General features: G+C 45.0%; 14 non-coding genes across 14 annotated transcripts; all 14 read right to left on the minus strand.

Annotated features, from left to right (window-relative positions):
* Positions 1-167: 167 nt before the first annotated feature.
* LOC141149575 (U2 spliceosomal RNA) lies at positions 168-358 on the minus strand. The gene has a single exon (XR_012245867.1). It is a non-coding gene; the product is annotated as a U2 spliceosomal RNA (small nuclear RNA).
* A 1,115-nt stretch (positions 359-1,473) lies between these two features.
* On the minus strand, positions 1,474-1,664 carry LOC141149586 (U2 spliceosomal RNA). Its single transcript, XR_012245878.1, has one exon. It is a non-coding gene; the product is annotated as a U2 spliceosomal RNA (small nuclear RNA).
* A 1,115-nt stretch (positions 1,665-2,779) lies between these two features.
* Positions 2,780-2,970, minus strand: LOC141149597 (U2 spliceosomal RNA). The gene has a single exon (XR_012245889.1). It is a non-coding gene; the product is annotated as a U2 spliceosomal RNA (small nuclear RNA).
* A 1,115-nt stretch (positions 2,971-4,085) lies between these two features.
* Positions 4,086-4,276, minus strand: LOC141149609 (U2 spliceosomal RNA). Its single transcript, XR_012245900.1, has one exon. It is a non-coding gene; the product is annotated as a U2 spliceosomal RNA (small nuclear RNA).
* Positions 4,277-5,391: 1,115 nt separating this feature from the next.
* Positions 5,392-5,582, minus strand: LOC141149620 (U2 spliceosomal RNA). The gene has a single exon (XR_012245912.1). It is a non-coding gene; the product is annotated as a U2 spliceosomal RNA (small nuclear RNA).
* Positions 5,583-6,697: 1,115 nt separating this feature from the next.
* Positions 6,698-6,888, minus strand: LOC141149632 (U2 spliceosomal RNA). Its single transcript, XR_012245923.1, has one exon. It is a non-coding gene; the product is annotated as a U2 spliceosomal RNA (small nuclear RNA).
* Positions 6,889-8,003: 1,115 nt separating this feature from the next.
* Positions 8,004-8,194, minus strand: LOC141149643 (U2 spliceosomal RNA). Its single transcript, XR_012245934.1, has one exon. It is a non-coding gene; the product is annotated as a U2 spliceosomal RNA (small nuclear RNA).
* Positions 8,195-9,309: 1,115 nt separating this feature from the next.
* Positions 9,310-9,500, minus strand: LOC141149655 (U2 spliceosomal RNA). The gene has a single exon (XR_012245947.1). It is a non-coding gene; the product is annotated as a U2 spliceosomal RNA (small nuclear RNA).
* A 1,115-nt stretch (positions 9,501-10,615) lies between these two features.
* LOC141149667 (U2 spliceosomal RNA) lies at positions 10,616-10,806 on the minus strand. Its single transcript, XR_012245958.1, has one exon. It is a non-coding gene; the product is annotated as a U2 spliceosomal RNA (small nuclear RNA).
* A 1,115-nt stretch (positions 10,807-11,921) lies between these two features.
* On the minus strand, positions 11,922-12,112 carry LOC141274389 (U2 spliceosomal RNA). Its single transcript, XR_012322667.1, has one exon. It is a non-coding gene; the product is annotated as a U2 spliceosomal RNA (small nuclear RNA).
* A 1,115-nt stretch (positions 12,113-13,227) lies between these two features.
* On the minus strand, positions 13,228-13,418 carry LOC141149679 (U2 spliceosomal RNA). Its single transcript, XR_012245969.1, has one exon. It is a non-coding gene; the product is annotated as a U2 spliceosomal RNA (small nuclear RNA).
* A 1,115-nt stretch (positions 13,419-14,533) lies between these two features.
* On the minus strand, positions 14,534-14,724 carry LOC141149690 (U2 spliceosomal RNA). Its single transcript, XR_012245980.1, has one exon. It is a non-coding gene; the product is annotated as a U2 spliceosomal RNA (small nuclear RNA).
* Positions 14,725-15,842: 1,118 nt separating this feature from the next.
* On the minus strand, positions 15,843-16,033 carry LOC141149702 (U2 spliceosomal RNA). The gene has a single exon (XR_012245991.1). It is a non-coding gene; the product is annotated as a U2 spliceosomal RNA (small nuclear RNA).
* A 1,115-nt stretch (positions 16,034-17,148) lies between these two features.
* On the minus strand, positions 17,149-17,339 carry LOC141149727 (U2 spliceosomal RNA). Its single transcript, XR_012246015.1, has one exon. It is a non-coding gene; the product is annotated as a U2 spliceosomal RNA (small nuclear RNA).
* Positions 17,340-18,223: the final 884 nt, after the last annotated feature.

The following is an 18,223-nucleotide window of genomic DNA, read 5'->3' on the forward strand; positions in this document are numbered from 1 at the left end:
TGAACCAAAATGAGCTTGTAATCTGGCTTCTGCAACTTTGAACATGAAAAATCCAATGAGGAGAAGAAAAGCAGAGCCAAAGAGTCCATCCCAAAATCCGACAAACAAGCAAAATGAACAAAAAACATTGAATTCAATTCTTTCTGATTTTAGAAACTGCATTAAAGAAGGGGTGCACCGGTCCTGGAGATACTGCAATACCAGGTCAATGCGTGGAGTGGACAGAGCAAGCTCTTTTTCCATCTCCCTGTTCTAAAAATCCATTTAATATATGGTCCCCAGATAGGGGACGTATCAGATATTAAACTGATAAGAACAGATACTACACTTGATCTTAGCCAAAAGGCCGAGAAGCGATAACCAGAATTGGTTTCAAACTACGGAGCCACCCAAGGATCCTAAAAAGTCCATTTGTGGAGATGAGCTCCTGGACTCCCGTTAAGAAGACATGTTGTCAACCTCTAGATCCCTTACATGCCTGCACTTTTCGGCTTGCTGCTGCTGCAATCCACGCGTTTTAGATCTGCATAACTCCACCTCTTTAAACACAGCACCTTCACCCCCTGCTGTTCCCACCCGCCTCAACACCGTTGGAAGGGAGGAGAACCAATTAAGGCGGGGGGTGGGGTGGAACGAGCAGCTGTCTACCCTTAGCAGGAGGGCTCCTGATTACATACCTCTCCTGCTGCTGCTGCTGCTGGCTGTCCAGCAGCAGACTGAAGGTGGCTGCTGCTGTGCACAGGTATATAAAGGCTCAGAGCCTATTATGACACGCGCAGCCAGCGTTCCATTGCCACATTCCATCTACTGCAGGCAGGATACCTGGCTGGCTGAATGTCGCTGAGAAGCTCACAGAGACCGCCATAAGCAACAGTTTAACAGAATGCCACAGACTAATCAACCAAACTTTTTGGGTTGGGTTCTCTTTTATAGTCTGCAGGCATTAAATGAAAGAAGTCAGTGTTCCAGCAGAAGGAGACAACGTTTCAGAAAAGGCATTGTAGCAAACCAAAAAAGAAATTTTAAGCGCAGCAGAGTAACCAGCGCACATACCTGTTAGCTCAGGTGAGTTTAAAAGGCTGCTGTTGATAACAAGGGCATTTGCTAAATAGATGGTGTGTGTGCAACAATATACTGAAAGGTCAATTATATTGTGCAGCTTATCTCACCACCTGTAGTTATTTAGGTGAAAGCTCCAAAATGCTTGCCTAATATGTCTGTTTATCCAAAAGGAAGTAAAAAGGGAGAGCTAGAAAGATAGCATTGCATCACATTACATGGCAATGCAATGCACAGTTGCTGAAGTTGAACCAAAATGAGCTTGTAATCTGGCTTCTGCAACTTTGAACATGAAAAATCCAATGAGGAGAAGAAAAGCAGAGCCAAAGAGTCCATCCCAAAATCCGACAAACAAGCAAAATGAACAAAAAACATTGAATTCAATTCTTTCTGATTTTAGAAACTGCATTAAAGAAGGGGTGCACCGGTCCTGGAGATACTGCAATACCAGGTCAATGCGTGGAGTGGACAGAGCAAGCTCTTTTTCCATCTCCCTGTTCTAAAAATCCATTTAATATATGGTCCCCAGATAGGGGACGTATCAGATATTAAACTGATAAGAACAGATACTACACTTGATCTTAGCCAAAAGGCCGAGAAGCGATAACCAGAATTGGTTTCAAACTACGGAGCCACCCAAGGATCCTAAAAAGTCCATTTGTGGAGATGAGCTCCTGGACTCCCGTTAAGAAGACATGTTGTCAACCTCTAGATCCCTTACATGCCTGCACTTTTCGGCTTGCTGCTGCTGCAATCCACGCGTTTTAGATCTGCATAACTCCACCTCTTTAAACACAGCACCTTCACCCCCTGCTGTTCCCACCCGCCTCAACACCGTTGGAAGGGAGGAGAACCAATTAAGGCGGGGGGTGGGGTGGAACGAGCAGCTGTCTACCCTTAGCAGGAGGGCTCCTGATTACATACCTCTCCTGCTGCTGCTGCTGCTGGCTGTCCAGCAGCAGACTGAAGGTGGCTGCTGCTGTGCACAGGTATATAAAGGCTCAGAGCCTATTATGACACGCGCAGCCAGCGTTCCATTGCCACATTCCATCTACTGCAGGCAGGATACCTGGCTGGCTGAATGTCGCTGAGAAGCTCACAGAGACCGCCATAAGCAACAGTTTAACAGAATGCCACAGACTAATCAACCAAACTTTTTGGGTTGGGTTCTCTTTTATAGTCTGCAGGCATTAAATGAAAGAAGTCAGTGTTCCAGCAGAAGGAGACAACGTTTCAGAAAAGGCATTGTAGCAAACCAAAAAAGAAATTTTAAGCGCAGCAGAGTAACCAGCGCACATACCTGTTAGCTCAGGTGAGTTTAAAAGGCTGCTGTTGATAACAAGGGCATTTGCTAAATAGATGGTGTGTGTGCAACAATATACTGAAAGGTCAATTATATTGTGCAGCTTATCTCACCACCTGTAGTTATTTAGGTGAAAGCTCCAAAATGCTTGCCTAATATGTCTGTTTATCCAAAAGGAAGTAAAAAGGGAGAGCTAGAAAGATAGCATTGCATCACATTACATGGCAATGCAATGCACAGTTGCTGAAGTTGAACCAAAATGAGCTTGTAATCTGGCTTCTGCAACTTTGAACATGAAAAATCCAATGAGGAGAAGAAAAGCAGAGCCAAAGAGTCCATCCCAAAATCCGACAAACAAGCAAAATGAACAAAAAACATTGAATTCAATTCTTTCTGATTTTAGAAACTGCATTAAAGAAGGGGTGCACCGGTCCTGGAGATACTGCAATACCAGGTCAATGCGTGGAGTGGACAGAGCAAGCTCTTTTTCCATCTCCCTGTTCTAAAAATCCATTTAATATATGGTCCCCAGATAGGGGACGTATCAGATATTAAACTGATAAGAACAGATACTACACTTGATCTTAGCCAAAAGGCCGAGAAGCGATAACCAGAATAGGTTTCAAACTACGGAGCCACCCAAGGATCCTAAAAAGTCCATTTGTGGAGATGAGCTCCTGGACTCCCGTTAAGAAGACATGTTGTCAACCTCTAGATCCCTTACATGCCTGCACTTTTCGGCTTGCTGCTGCTGCAATCCACGCGTTTTAGATCTGCATAACTCCACCTCTTTAAACACAGCACCTTCACCCCCTGCTGTTCCCACCCGCCTCAACACCGTTGGAAGGGAGGAGAACCAATTAAGGCGGGGGGTGGGGTGGAACGAGCAGCTGTCTACCCTTAGCAGGAGGGCTCCTGATTACATACCTCTCCTGCTGCTGCTGCTGCTGGCTGTCCAGCAGCAGACTGAAGGTGGCTGCTGCTGTGCACAGGTATATAAAGGCTCAGAGCCTATTATGACACGCGCAGCCAGCGTTCCATTGCCACATTCCATCTACTGCAGGCAGGATACCTGGCTGGCTGAATGTCGCTGAGAAGCTCACAGAGACCGCCATAAGCAACAGTTTAACAGAATGCCACAGACTAATCAACCAAACTTTTTGGGTTGGGTTCTCTTTTATAGTCTGCAGGCATTAAATGAAAGAAGTCAGTGTTCCAGCAGAAGGAGACAACGTTTCAGAAAAGGCATTGTAGCAAACCAAAAAAGAAATTTTAAGCGCAGCAGAGTAACCAGCGCACATACCTGTTAGCTCAGGTGAGTTTAAAAGGCTGCTGTTGATAACAAGGGCATTTGCTAAATAGATGGTGTGTGTGCAACAATATACTGAAAGGTCAATTATATTGTGCAGCTTATCTCACCACCTGTAGTTATTTAGGTGAAAGCTCCAAAATGCTTGCCTAATATGTCTGTTTATCCAAAAGGAAGTAAAAAGGGAGAGCTAGAAAGATAGCATTGCATCACATTACATGGCAATGCAATGCACAGTTGCTGAAGTTGAACCAAAATGAGCTTGTAATCTGGCTTCTGCAACTTTGAACATGAAAAATCCAATGAGGAGAAGAAAAGCAGAGCCAAAGAGTCCATCCCAAAATCCGACAAACAAGCAAAATGAACAAAAAACATTGAATTCAATTCTTTCTGATTTTAGAAACTGCATTAAAGAAGGGGTGCACCGGTCCTGGAGATACTGCAATACCAGGTCAATGCGTGGAGTGGACAGAGCAAGCTCTTTTTCCATCTCCCTGTTCTAAAAATCCATTTAATATATGGTCCCCAGATAGGGGACGTATCAGATATTAAACTGATAAGAACAGATACTACACTTGATCTTAGCCAAAAGGCCGAGAAGCGATAACCAGAATTGGTTTCAAACTACGGAGCCACCCAAGGATCCTAAAAAGTCCATTTGTGGAGATGAGCTCCTGGACTCCCGTTAAGAAGACATGTTGTCAACCTCTAGATCCCTTACTTGCCTGCACTTTTCGGCTTGCTGCTGCTGCAATCCACGCGTTTTAGATCTGCATAACTCCACCTCTTTAAACACAGCACCTTCACCCCCTGCTGTTCCCACCCGCCTCAACACCGTTGGAAGGGAGGAGAACCAATTAAGGCGGGGGGTGGGGTGGAACGAGCAGCTGTCTACCCTTAGCAGGAGGGCTCCTGATTACATACCTCTCCTGCTGCTGCTGCTGCTGGCTGTCCAGCAGCAGACTGAAGGTGGCTGCTGCTGTGCACAGGTATATAAAGGCTCAGAGCCTATTATGACACGCGCAGCCAGCGTTCCATTGCCACATTCCATCTACTGCAGGCAGGATACCTGGCTGGCTGAATGTCGCTGAGAAGCTCACAGAGACCGCCATAAGCAACAGTTTAACAGAATGCCACAGACTAATCAACCAAACTTTTTGGGTTGGGTTCTCTTTTATAGTCTGCAGGCATTAAATGAAAGAAGTCAGTGTTCCAGCAGAAGGAGACAACGTTTCAGAAAAGGCATTGTAGCAAACCAAAAAAGAAATTTTAAGCGCAGCAGAGTAACCAGCGCACATACCTGTTAGCTCAGGTGAGTTTAAAAGGCTGCTGTTGATAACAAGGGCATTTGCTAAATAGATGGTGTGTGTGCAACAATATACTGAAAGGTCAATTATATTGTGCAGCTTATCTCACCACCTGTAGTTATTTAGGTGAAAGCTCCAAAATGCTTGCCTAATATGTCTGTTTATCCAAAAGGAAGTAAAAAGGGAGAGCTAGAAAGATAGCATTGCATCACATTACATGGCAATGCAATGCACAGTTGCTGAAGTTGAACCAAAATGAGCTTGTAATCTGGCTTCTGCAACTTTGAACATGAAAAATCCAATGAGGAGAAGAAAAGCAGAGCCAAAGAGTCCATCCCAAAATCCGACAAACAAGCAAAATGAACAAAAAACATTGAATTCAATTCTTTCTGATTTTAGAAACTGCATTAAAGAAGGGGTGCACCGGTCCTGGAGATACTGCAATACCAGGTCAATGCGTGGAGTGGACAGAGCAAGCTCTTTTTCCATCTCCCTGTTCTAAAAATCCATTTAATATATGGTCCCCAGATAGGGGACGTATCAGATATTAAACTGATAAGAACAGATACTACACTTGATCTTAGCCAAAAGGCCGAGAAGCGATAACCAGAATTGGTTTCAAACTACGGAGCCACCCAAGGATCCTAAAAAGTCCATTTGTGGAGATGAGCTCCTGGACTCCCGTTAAGAAGACATGTTGTCAACCTCTAGATCCCTTACATGCCTGCACTTTTCGGCTTGCTGCTGCTGCAATCCACGCGTTTTAGATCTGCATAACTCCACCTCTTTAAACACAGCACCTTCACCCCCTGCTGTTCCCACCCGCCTCAACACCGTTGGAAGGGAGGAGAACCAATTAAGGCGGGGGGTGGGGTGGAACGAGCAGCTGTCTACCCTTAGCAGGAGGGCTCCTGATTACATACCTCTCCTGCTGCTGCTGCTGCTGGCTGTCCAGCAGCAGACTGAAGGTGGCTGCTGCTGTGCACAGGTATATAAAGGCTCAGAGCCTATTATGACACGCGCAGCCAGCGTTCCATTGCCACATTCCATCTACTGCAGGCAGGATACCTGGCTGGCTGAATGTCGCTGAGAAGCTCACAGAGACCGCCATAAGCAACAGTTTAACAGAATGCCACAGACTAATCAACCAAACTTTTTGGGTTGGGTTCTCTTTTATAGTCTGCAGGCATTAAATGAAAGAAGTCAGTGTTCCAGCAGAAGGAGACAACGTTTCAGAAAAGGCATTGTAGCAAACCAAAAAAGAAATTTTAAGCGCAGCAGAGTAACCAGCGCACATACCTGTTAGCTCAGGTGAGTTTAAAAGGCTGCTGTTGATAACAAGGGCATTTGCTAAATAGATGGTGTGTGTGCAACAATATACTGAAAGGTCAATTATATTGTGCAGCTTATCTCACCACCTGTAGTTATTTAGGTGAAAGCTCCAAAATGCTTGCCTAATATGTCTGTTTATCCAAAAGGAAGTAAAAAGGGAGAGCTAGAAAGATAGCATTGCATCACATTACATGGCAATGCAATGCACAGTTGCTGAAGTTGAACCAAAATGAGCTTGTAATCTGGCTTCTGCAACTTTGAACATGAAAAATCCAATGAGGAGAAGAAAAGCAGAGCCAAAGAGTCCATCCCAAAATCCGACAAACAAGCAAAATGAACAAAAAACATTGAATTCAATTCTTTCTGATTTTAGAAACTGCATTAAAGAAGGGGTGCACCGGTCCTGGAGATACTGCAATACCAGGTCAATGCGTGGAGTGGACAGAGCAAGCTCTTTTTCCATCTCCCTGTTCTAAAAATCCATTTAATATATGGTCCCCAGATAGGGGACGTATCAGATATTAAACTGATAAGAACAGATACTACACTTGATCTTAGCCAAAAGGCCGAGAAGCGATAACCAGAATTGGTTTCAAACTACGGAGCCACCCAAGGATCCTAAAAAGTCCATTTGTGGAGATGAGCTCCTGGACTCCCGTTAAGAAGACATGTTGTCAACCTCTAGATCCCTTACATGCCTGCACTTTTCGGCTTGCTGCTGCTGCAATCCACGCGTTTTAGATCTGCATAACTCCACCTCTTTAAACACAGCACCTTCACCCCCTGCTGTTCCCACCCGCCTCAACACCGTTGGAAGGGAGGAGAACCAATTAAGGCGGGGGGTGGGGTGGAACGAGCAGCTGTCTACCCTTAGCAGGAGGGCTCCTGATTACACACCTCTCCTGCTGCTGCTGCTGCTGGCTGTCCAGCAGCAGACTGAAGGTGGCTGCTGCTGTGCACAGGTATATAAAGGCTCAGAGCCTATTATGACACGCGCAGCCAGCGTTCCATTGCCACATTCCATCTACTGCAGGCAGGATACCTGGCTGGCTGAATGTCGCTGAGAAGCTCACAGAGACCGCCATAAGCAACAGTTTAACAGAATGCCACAGACTAATCAACCAAACTTTTTGGGTTGGGTTCTCTTTTATAGTCTGCAGGCATTAAATGAAAGAAGTCAGTGTTCCAGCAGAAGGAGACAACGTTTCAGAAAAGGCATTGTAGCAAACCAAAAAAGAAATTTTAAGCGCAGCAGAGTAACCAGCGCACATGCCTGTTAGCTCAGGTGAGTTTAAAAGGCTGCTGTTGATAACAAGGGCATTTGCTAAATAGATGGTGTGTGTGCAACAATATACTGAAAGGTCAATTATATTGTGCAGCTTATCTCACCACCTGTAGTTATTTAGGTGAAAGCTCCAAAATGCTTGCCTAATATGTCTGTTTATCCAAAAGGAAGTAAAAAGGGAGAGCTAGAAAGATAGCATTGCATCACATTACATGGCAATGCAATGCACAGTTGCTGAAGTTGAACCAAAATGAGCTTGTAATCTGGCTTCTGCAACTTTGAACATGAAAAATCCAATGAGGAGAAGAAAAGCAGAGCCAAAGAGTCCATCCCAAAATCCGACAAACAAGCAAAATGAACAAAAAACATTGAATTCAATTCTTTCTGATTTTAGAAACTGCATTAAAGAAGGGGTGCACCGGTCCTGGAGATACTGCAATACCAGGTCAATGCGTGGAGTGGACAGAGCAAGCTCTTTTTCCATCTCCCTGTTCTAAAAATCCATTTAATATATGGTCCCCAGATAGGGGACGTATCAGATATTAAACTGATAAGAACAGATACTACACTTGATCTTAGCCAAAAGGCCGAGAAGCGATAACCAGAATTGGTTTCAAACTACGGAGCCACCCAAGGATCCTAAAAAGTCCATTTGTGGAGATGAGCTCCTGGACTCCCGTTAAGAAGACATGTTGTCAACCTCTAGATCCCTTACATGCCTGCACTTTTCGGCTTGCTGCTGCTGCAATCCACGCGTTTTAGATCTGCATAACTCCACCTCTTTAAACACAGCACCTTCACCCCCTGCTGTTCCCACCCGCCTCAACACCGTTGGAAGGGAGGAGAACCAATTAAGGCGGGGGGTGGGGTGGAACGAGCAGCTGTCTACCCTTAGCAGGAGGGCTCCTGATTACATACCTCTCCTGCTGCTGCTGCTGCTGGCTGTCCAGCAGCAGACTGAAGGTGGCTGCTGCTGTGCACAGGTATATAAAGGCTCAGAGCCTATTATGACACGCGCAGCCAGCGTTCCATTGCCACATTCCATCTACTGCAGGCAGGATACCTGGCTGGCTGAATGTCGCTGAGAAGCTCACAGAGACCGCCATAAGCAACAGTTTAACAGAATGCCACAGACTAATCAACCAAACTTTTTGGGTTGGGTTCTCTTTTATAGTCTGCAGGCATTAAATGAAAGAAGTCAGTGTTCCAGCAGAAGGAGACAACGTTTCAGAAAAGGCATTGTAGCAAACCAAAAAAGAAATTTTAAGCGCAGCAGAGTAACCAGCGCACATACCTGTTAGCTCAGGTGAGTTTAAAAGGCTGCTGTTGATAACAAGGGCATTTGCTAAATAGATGGTGTGTGTGCAACAATATACTGAAAGGTCAATTATATTGTGCAGCTTATCTCACCACCTGTAGTTATTTAGGTGAAAGCTCCAAAATGCTTGCCTAATATGTCTGTTTATCCAAAAGGAAGTAAAAAGGGAGAGCTAGAAAGATAGCATTGCATCACATTACATGGCAATGCAATGCACAGTTGCTGAAGTTGAACCAAAATGAGCTTGTAATCTGGCTTCTGCAACTTTGAACATGAAAAATCCAATGAGGAGAAGAAAAGCAGAGCCAAAGAGTCCATCCCAAAATCCGACAAACAAGCAAAATGAACAAAAAACATTGAATTCAATTCTTTCTGATTTTAGAAACTGCATTAAAGAAGGGGTGCACCGGTCCTGGAGATACTGCAATACCAGGTCAATGCGTGGAGTGGACAGAGCAAGCTCTTTTTCCATCTCCCTGTTCTAAAAATCCATTTAATATATGGTCCCCAGATAGGGGACGTATCAGATATTAAACTGATAAGAACAGATACTACACTTGATCTTAGCCAAAAGGCCGAGAAGCGATAACCAGAATTGGTTTCAAACTACGGAGCCACCCAAGGATCCTAAAAAGTCCATTTGTGGAGATGAGCTCCTGGACTCCCGTTAAGAAGACATGTTGTCAACCTCTAGATCCCTTACATGCCTGCACTTTTCGGCTTGCTGCTGCTGCAATCCACGCGTTTTAGATCTGCATAACTCCACCTCTTTAAACACAGCACCTTCACCCCCTGCTGTTCCCACCCGCCTCAACACCGTTGGAAGGGAGGAGAACCAATTAAGGCGGGGGGTGGGGTGGAACGAGCAGCTGTCTACCCTTAGCAGGAGGGCTCCTGATTACATACCTCTCCTGCTGCTGCTGCTGCTGGCTGTCCAGCAGCAGACTGAAGGTGGCTGCTGCTGTGCACAGGTATATAAAGGCTCAGAGCCTATTATGACACGCGCAGCCAGCGTTCCATTGCCACATTCCATCTACTGCAGGCAGGATACCTGGCTGGCTGAATGTTGCTGAGAAGCTCACAGAGACCGCCATAAGCAACAGTTTAACAGAATGCCACAGACTAATCAACCAAACTTTTTGGGTTGGGTTCTCTTTTATAGTCTGCAGGCATTAAATGAAAGAAGTCAGTGTTCCAGCAGAAGGAGACAACGTTTCAGAAAAGGCATTGTAGCAAACCAAAAAAGAAATTTTAAGCGCAGCAGAGTAACCAGCGCACATACCTGTTAGCTCAGGTGAGTTTAAAAGGCTGCTGTTGATAACAAGGGCATTTGCTAAATAGATGGTGTGTGTGCAACAATATACTGAAAGGTCAATTATATTGTGCAGCTTATCTCACCACCTGTAGTTATTTAGGTGAAAGCTCCAAAATGCTTGCCTAATATGTCTGTTTATCCAAAAGGAAGTAAAAAGGGAGAGCTAGAAAGATAGCATTGCATCACATTACATGGCAATGCAATGCACAGTTGCTGAAGTTGAACCAAAATGAGCTTGTAATCTGGCTTCTGCAACTTTGAACATGAAAAATCCAATGAGGAGAAGAAAAGCAGAGCCAAAGAGTCCATCCCAAAATCCGACAAACAAGCAAAATGAACAAAAAACATTGAATTCAATTCTTTCTGATTTTAGAAACTGCATTAAAGAAGGGGTGCACCGGTCCTGGAGATACTGCAATACCAGGTCAATGCGTGGAGTGGACAGAGCAAGCTCTTTTTCCATCTCCCTGTTCTAAAAATCCATTTAATATATGGTCCCCAGATAGGGGACGTATCAGATATTAAACTGATAAGAACAGATACTACACTTGATCTTAGCCAAAAGGCCGAGAAGCGATAACCAGAATTGGTTTCAAACTACGGAGCCACCCAAGGATCCTAAAAAGTCCATTTGTGGAGATGAGCTCCTGGACTCCCGTTAAGAAGACATGTTGTCAACCTCTAGATCCCTTACATGCCTGCACTTTTCGGCTTGCTGCTGCTGCAATCCACGCGTTTTAGATCTGCATAACTCCACCTCTTTAAACACAGCACCTTCACCCCCTGCTGTTCCCACCCGCCTCAACACCGTTGGAAGGGAGGAGAACCAATTAAGGCGGGGGGTGGGGTGGAACGAGCAGCTGTCTACCCTTAGCAGGAGGGCTCCTGATTACATACCTCTCCTGCTGCTGCTGCTGCTGGCTGTCCAGCAGCAGACTGAAGGTGGCTGCTGCTGTGCACAGGTATATAAAGGCTCAGAGCCTATTATGACACGCGCAGCCAGCGTTCCATTGCCACATTCCATCTACTGCAGGCAGGATACCTGGCTGGCTGAATGTCGCTGAGAAGCTCACAGAGACCGCCATAAGCAACAGTTTAACAGAATGCCACAGACTAATCAACCAAACTTTTTGGGTTGGGTTCTCTTTTATAGTCTGCAGGCATTAAATGAAAGAAGTCAGTGTTCCAGCAGAAGGAGACAACGTTTCAGAAAAGGCATTGTAGCAAACCAAAAAAGAAATTTTAAGCGCAGCAGAGTAACCAGCGCACATACCTGTTAGCTCAGGTGAGTTTAAAAGGCTGCTGTTGATAACAAGGGCATTTGCTAAATAGATGGTGTGTGTGCAACAATATACTGAAAGGTCAATTATATTGTGCAGCTTATCTCACCACCTGTAGTTATTTAGGTGAAAGCTCCAAAATGCTTGCCTAATATGTCTGTTTATCCAAAAGGAAGTAAAAAGGGAGAGCTAGAAAGATAGCATTGCATCACATTACATGGCAATGCAATGCACAGTTGCTGAAGTTGAACCAAAATGAGCTTGTAATCTGGCTTCTGCAACTTTGAACATGAAAAATCCAATGAGGAGAAGAAAAGCAGAGCCAAAGAGTCCATCCCAAAATCCGACAAACAAGCAAAATGAACAAAAAACATTGAATTCAATTCTTTCTGATTTTAGAAACTGCATTAAAGAAGGGGTGCACCGGTCCTGGAGATACTGCAATACCAGGTCAATGCGTGGAGTAGACAGAGCAAGCTCTTTTTCCATCTCCCTGTTCTAAAAATCCATTTAATATATGGTCCCCAGATAGGGGACGTATCAGATATTAAACTGATAAGAACAGATACTACACTTGATCTTAGCCAAAAGGCCGAGAAGCGATAACCAGAATTGGTTTCAAACTACGGAGCCACCCAAGGATCCTAAAAAGTCCATTTGTGGAGATGAGCTCCTGGACTCCCGTTAAGAAGACATGTTGTCAACCTCTAGATCCCTTACATGCCTGCACTTTTCGGCTTGCTGCTGCTGCAATCCACGCGTTTTAGATCTGCATAACTCCACCTCTTTAAACACAGCACCTTCACCCCCTGCTGTTCCCACCCGCCTCAACACCGTTGGAAGGGAGGAGAACCAATTAAGGCGGGGGGTGGGGTGGAACGAGCAGCTGTCTACCCTTAGCAGGAGGGCTCCTGATTACATACCTCTCCTGCTGCTGCTGCTGCTGGCTGTCCAGCAGCAGACTGAAGGTGGCTGCTGCTGTGCACAGGTATATAAACGCTCAGAGCCTATTATGACACGCGCAGCCAGCGTTCCATTGCCACATTCCATCTACTGCAGGCAGGATACCTGGCTGGCTGAATGTCGCTGAGAAGCTCACAGAGACCGCCATAAGCAACAGTTTAACAGAATGCCACAGACTAATCAACCAAACTTTTTGGGTTGGGTTCTCTTTTATAGTCTGCAGGCATTAAATGAAAGAAGTCAGTGTTCCAGCAGAAGGAGACAACGTTTCAGAAAAGGCATTGTAGCAAACCAAAAAAGAAATTTTAAGCGCAGCAGAGTAACCAGCGCACATACCTGTTAGCTCAGGTGAGTTTAAAAGGCTGCTGTTGATAACAAGGGCATTTGCTAAATAGATGGTGTGTGTGCAACAATATACTGAAAGGTCAATTATATTGTGCAGCTTATCTCACCACCTGTAGTTATTTAGGTGAAAGCTCCAAAATGCTTGCCTAATATGTCTGTTTATCCAAAAGGAAGTAAAAAGGGAGAGCTAGAAAGATAGCATTGCATCACATTACATGGCAATGCAATGCACAGTTGCTGAAGTTGAACCAAAATGAGCTTGTAATCTGGCTTCTGCAACTTTGAACATGAAAAATCCAATGAGGAGAAGAAAAGCAGAGCCAAAGAGTCCATCCCAAAATCCGACAAACAAGCAAAATGAACAAAAAACATTGAATTCAATTCTTTCTGATTTTAGAAACTGCATTAAAGAAGGGGTGCACCGGTCCTGGAGATACTGCAATACCAGGTCAATGCGTGGAGTGGACAGAGCAAGCTCTTTTTCCATCTCCCTGTTCTAAAAATCCATTTAATATATGGTCCCCAGATAGGGGACGTATCAGATATTAAACTGATAAGAACAGATACTACACTTGATCTTAGCCAAAAGGCCGAGAAGCGATAACCAGAATTGGTTTCAAACTACGGAGCCACCCAAGGATCCTAAAAAGTCCATTTGTGGAGATGAGCTCCTGGACTCCCGTTAAGAAGACATGTTGTCAACCTCTAGATCCCTTACATGCCTGCACTTTTCGGCTTGCTGCTGCTGCAATCCACGCGTTTTAGATCTGCATAACTCCACCTCTTTAAACACAGCACCTTCACCCCCTGCTGTTCCCACCCGCCTCAACACCGTTGGAAGGGAGGAGAACCAATTAAGGCGGGGGGTGGGGTGGAACGAGCAGCTGTCTACCCTTAGCAGGAGGGCTCCTGATTACATACCTCTCCTGCTGCTGCTGCTGCTGGCTGTCCAGCAGCAGACTGAAGGTGGCTGCTGCTGTGCACAGGTATATAAACGCTCAGAGCCTATTATGACACGCGCAGCCAGCGTTCCATTGCCACATTCCATCTACTGCAGGCAGGATACCTGGCTGGCTGAATGTCGCTGAGAAGCTCACAGAGACCGCCATAAGCAACAGTTTAACAGAATGCCACAGACTAATCAACCAAACTTTTTGGGTTGGGTTCTCTTTTATAGTCTGCAGGCATTAAATGAAAGAAGTCAGTGTTCCAGCAGAAGGAGACAACGTTTCAGAAAAGGCATTGTAGCAAACCAAAAAAGAAATTTTAAGCGCAGCAGAGTAACCAGCGCACATACCTGTTAGCTCAGGTGAGTTTAAAAGGCTGCTGTTGATAACAAGGGCATTTGCTAAATAGATGGTGTGTGTGCAACAATATACTGAAAGGTCAATTATATTGTGCAGCTTATCTCACCACCTGTAGTTATTTAGGTGAAAGCTCCAAAATGCTTGCCTAATATGTCTGTTTATCCAAAAGGAAGTAAAAAGGGAGAGCTAGAAAGATAGCATTGCATCACATTACATGGCAATGCAATGCACAGTTGCTGAAGTTGAACCAAAATGAGCTTGTAATCTGGCTTCTGCAACTTTGAACATGAAAAATCCAATGAGGAGAAGAAAAGCAGAGCCAAAGAGTCCATCCCAAAATCCGACAAACAAGCAAAATGAACAAAAAACATTGAATTCAATTCTTTCTGATTTTAGAAACTGCATTAAAGAAGGGGTGCACCGGTCCTGGAGATACTGCAATACCAGGTCAATGCGTGGAGTGGACAGAGCAAGCTCTTTTTCCATCTCCCTGTTCTAAAAATCCATTTAATATATGGTCCCCAGATAGGGGACGTATCAGATATTAAACTGATAAGAACAGATACTACACTTGATCTTAGCCAAAAGGCCGAGAAGCGATAACCAGAATTGGTTTCAAACTACGGAGCCACCCAAGGATCCTAAAAAGTCCATTTGTGGAGATGAGCTCCTGGACTCCCGTTAAGAAGACATGTTGTCAACCTCTAGATCCCTTACATGCCTGCACTTTTCGGCTTGCTGCTGCTGCAATCCACGCGTTTTAGATCTGCATAACTCCACCTCTTTAAACACAGCACCTTCACCCCCTGCTGTTCCCACCCGCCTCAACACCGTTGGAAGGGAGGAGAACCAATTAAGGCGGGGGGTGGGGTGGAACGAGCAGCTGTCTACCCTTAGCAGGAGGGCTCCTGATTACATACCTCTCCTGCTGCTGCTGCTGCTGCTGGCTGTCCAGCAGCAGACTGAAGGTGGCTGCTGCTGTGCACAGGTATATAAAGGCTCAGAGCCTATTATGACACGCGCAGCCAGCGTTCCATTGCCACATTCCATCTACTGCAGGCAGGATACCTGGCTGGCTGAATGTCGCTGAGAAGCTCACAGAGACCGCCATAAGCAACAGTTTAACAGAATGCCACAGACTAATCAACCAAACTTTTGGGGTTGGGTTCTCTTTTATAGTCTGCAGGCATTAAATGAAAGAAGTCAGTGTTCCAGCAGAAGGAGACAACGTTTCAGAAAAGGCATTGTAGCAAACCAAAAAAGAAATTTTAAGCGCAGCAGAGTAACCAGCGCACATACCTGTTAGCTCAGGTGAGTTTAAAAGGCTGCTGTTGATAACAAGGGCATTTGCTAAATAGATGGTGTGTGTGCAACAATATACTGAAAGGTCAATTATATTGTGCAGCTTATCTCACCACCTGTAGTTATTTAGGTGAAAGCTCCAAAATGCTTGCCTAATATGTCTGTTTATCCAAAAGGAAGTAAAAAGGGAGAGCTAGAAAGATAGCATTGCATCACATTACATGGCAATGCAATGCACAGTTGCTGAAGTTGAACCAAAATGAGCTTGTAATCTGGCTTCTGCAACTTTGAACATGAAAAATCCAATGAGGAGAAGAAAAGCAGAGCCAAAGAGTCCATCCCAAAATCCGACAAACAAGCAAAATGAACAAAAAACATTGAATTCAATTCTTTCTGATTTTAGAAACTGCATTAAAGAAGGGGTGCACCGGTCCTGGAGATACTGCAATACCAGGTCAATGCGTGGAGTGGACAGAGCAAGCTCTTTTTCCATCTCCCTGTTCTAAAAATCCATTTAATATATGGTCCCCAGATAGGGGACGTATCAGATATTAAACTGATAAGAACAGATACTACACTTGATCTTAGCCAAAAGGCCGAGAAGCGATAACCAGAATTGGTTTCAAACTACGGAGCCACCCAAGGATCCTAAAAAGTCCATTTGTGGAGATGAGCTCCTGGACTCCCGTTAAGAAGACATGTTGTCAACCTCTAGATCCCTTACATGCCTGCACTTTTCGGCTTGCTGCTGCTGCAATCCACGCGTTTTAGATCTGCATAACTCCACCTCTTTAAACACAGCACCTTCACCCCCTGCTGTTCCCACCCGCCTCAACACCGTTGGAAGGGAGGAGAACCAATTAAGGCGGGGGGTGGGGTGGAACGAGCAGCTGTCTACCCTTAGCAGGAGGGCTCCTGATTACATACCTCTCCTGCTGCTGCTGCTGCTGGCTGTCCAGCAGCAGACTGAAGGTGGCTGCTGCTGTGCACAGGTATATAAACGCTCAGAGCCTATTATGACACGCGCAGCCAGCGTTCCATTGCCACATTCCATCTACTGCAGGCAGGATACCTGGCTGGCTGAATGTCGCTGAGAAGCTCACAGAGACCGCCATAAGCAACAGTTTAACAGAATGCCACAGACTAATCAACCAAACTTTTTGGGTTGGGTTCTCTTTTATAGTCTGCAGGCATTAAATGAAAGAAGTCAGTGTTCCAGCAGAAGGAGACAACGTTTCAGAAAAGGCATTGTAGCAAACCAAAAAAGAAATTTTAAGCGCAGCAGAGTAACCAGCGCACATACCTGTTAGCTCAGGTGAGTTTAAAAGGCTGCTGTTGATAACAAGGGCATTTGCTAAATAGATGGTGTGTGTGCAACAATATACTGAAAGGTCAATTATATTGTGCAGCTTATCTCACCACCTGTAGTTATTTAGGTGAAAGCTCCAAAATGCTTGCCTAATATGTCTGTTTATCCAAAAGGAAGTAAAAAGGGAGAGCTAGAAAGATAGCATTGCATCACATTACATGGCAATGCAATGCACAGTTGCTGAAGTTGAACCAAAATGAGCTTGTAATCTGGCTTCTGCAACTTTGAACATGAAAAATCCAATGAGGAGAAGAAAAGCAGAGCCAAAGAGTCCATCCCAAAATCCGACAAACAAGCAAAATGAACAAAAAACATTGAATTCAATTCTTTCTGATTTTAGAAACTGCATTAAAGAAGGGGTGCACCGGTCCTGGAGATACTGCAATACCAGGTCAATGCGTGGAGTGGACAGAGCAAGCTCTTTTTCCATCTCCCTGTTCTAAAAATCCATTTAATATATGGTCCCCAGATAGGGGACGCATCAGATATTAAACTGATAAGAACAGATACTACACTTGATCTTAGCCAAAAGGCCGAGAAGCGATAACCAGAATTGGTTTCAAACTACGGAGCCACCCAAGGATCCTAAAAAGTCCATTTGTGGAGATGAGCTCCTGGACTCCCGTTAAGAAGACATGTTGTCAACCTCTAGATCCCTTACATGCCTGCACTTTTCGGCTTGCTGCTGCTGCAATCCACGCGTTTTAGATCTGCATAACTCCACCTCTTTAAACACAGCACCTTCACCCCCTGCTGTTCCCACCCGCCTCAACACCGTTGGAAGGGAGGAGAACCAATTAAGGCGGGGGGTGGGGTGGAACGAGCAGCTGTCTACCCTTAGCAGGAGGGCTCCTGATTACATACCTCTCCTGCTGCTGCTGCTGCTGGCTGTCCAGCAGCAGACTGAAGGTGGCTGCTGCTGTGCACAGGTATATAAACGCTCAGAGCCTATTATGACACGCGCAGCCAGCGTTCCATTGCCACATTCCATCTACTGCAGGCAGGATACCTGGCTGGCTGAATGTCGCTGAGAAGCTCACAGAGACCGCCATAAGCAACAGTTTAACAGAATGCCTCAGACTAATCAACCAAACTTTTTGGGTTGGGTTCTCTTTTATAGTCTGCAGGCATTAAATGAAAGAAGTCAGTGTTCCAGCAGAAGGAGACAACGTTTCAGAAAAGGCATTGTAGCAAACCAAAAAAGAAATTTTAAGCGCAGCAGAGTAACCAGCGCACATACCTGTTAGCTCAGGTGAGTTTAAAAGGCTGCTGTTGATAACAAGGGCATTTGCTAAATAGATGGTGTGTGTGCAACAATATACTGAAAGGTCAATTATATTGTGCAGCTTATCTCACCACCTGTAGTTATTTAGGTGAAAGCTCCAAAATGCTTGCCTAATATGTCTGTTTATCCAAAAGGAAGTAAAAA

This window comes from Phyllobates terribilis, unplaced genomic scaffold (genome assembly GCF_046119375.1).
Source record: "Phyllobates terribilis strain yellow unplaced genomic scaffold, ASM4611937v1 Scaffold_5__5_contigs__length_657084704, whole genome shotgun sequence".
Taxonomy (NCBI): domain Eukaryota; kingdom Metazoa; phylum Chordata; class Amphibia; order Anura; family Dendrobatidae; genus Phyllobates; species Phyllobates terribilis.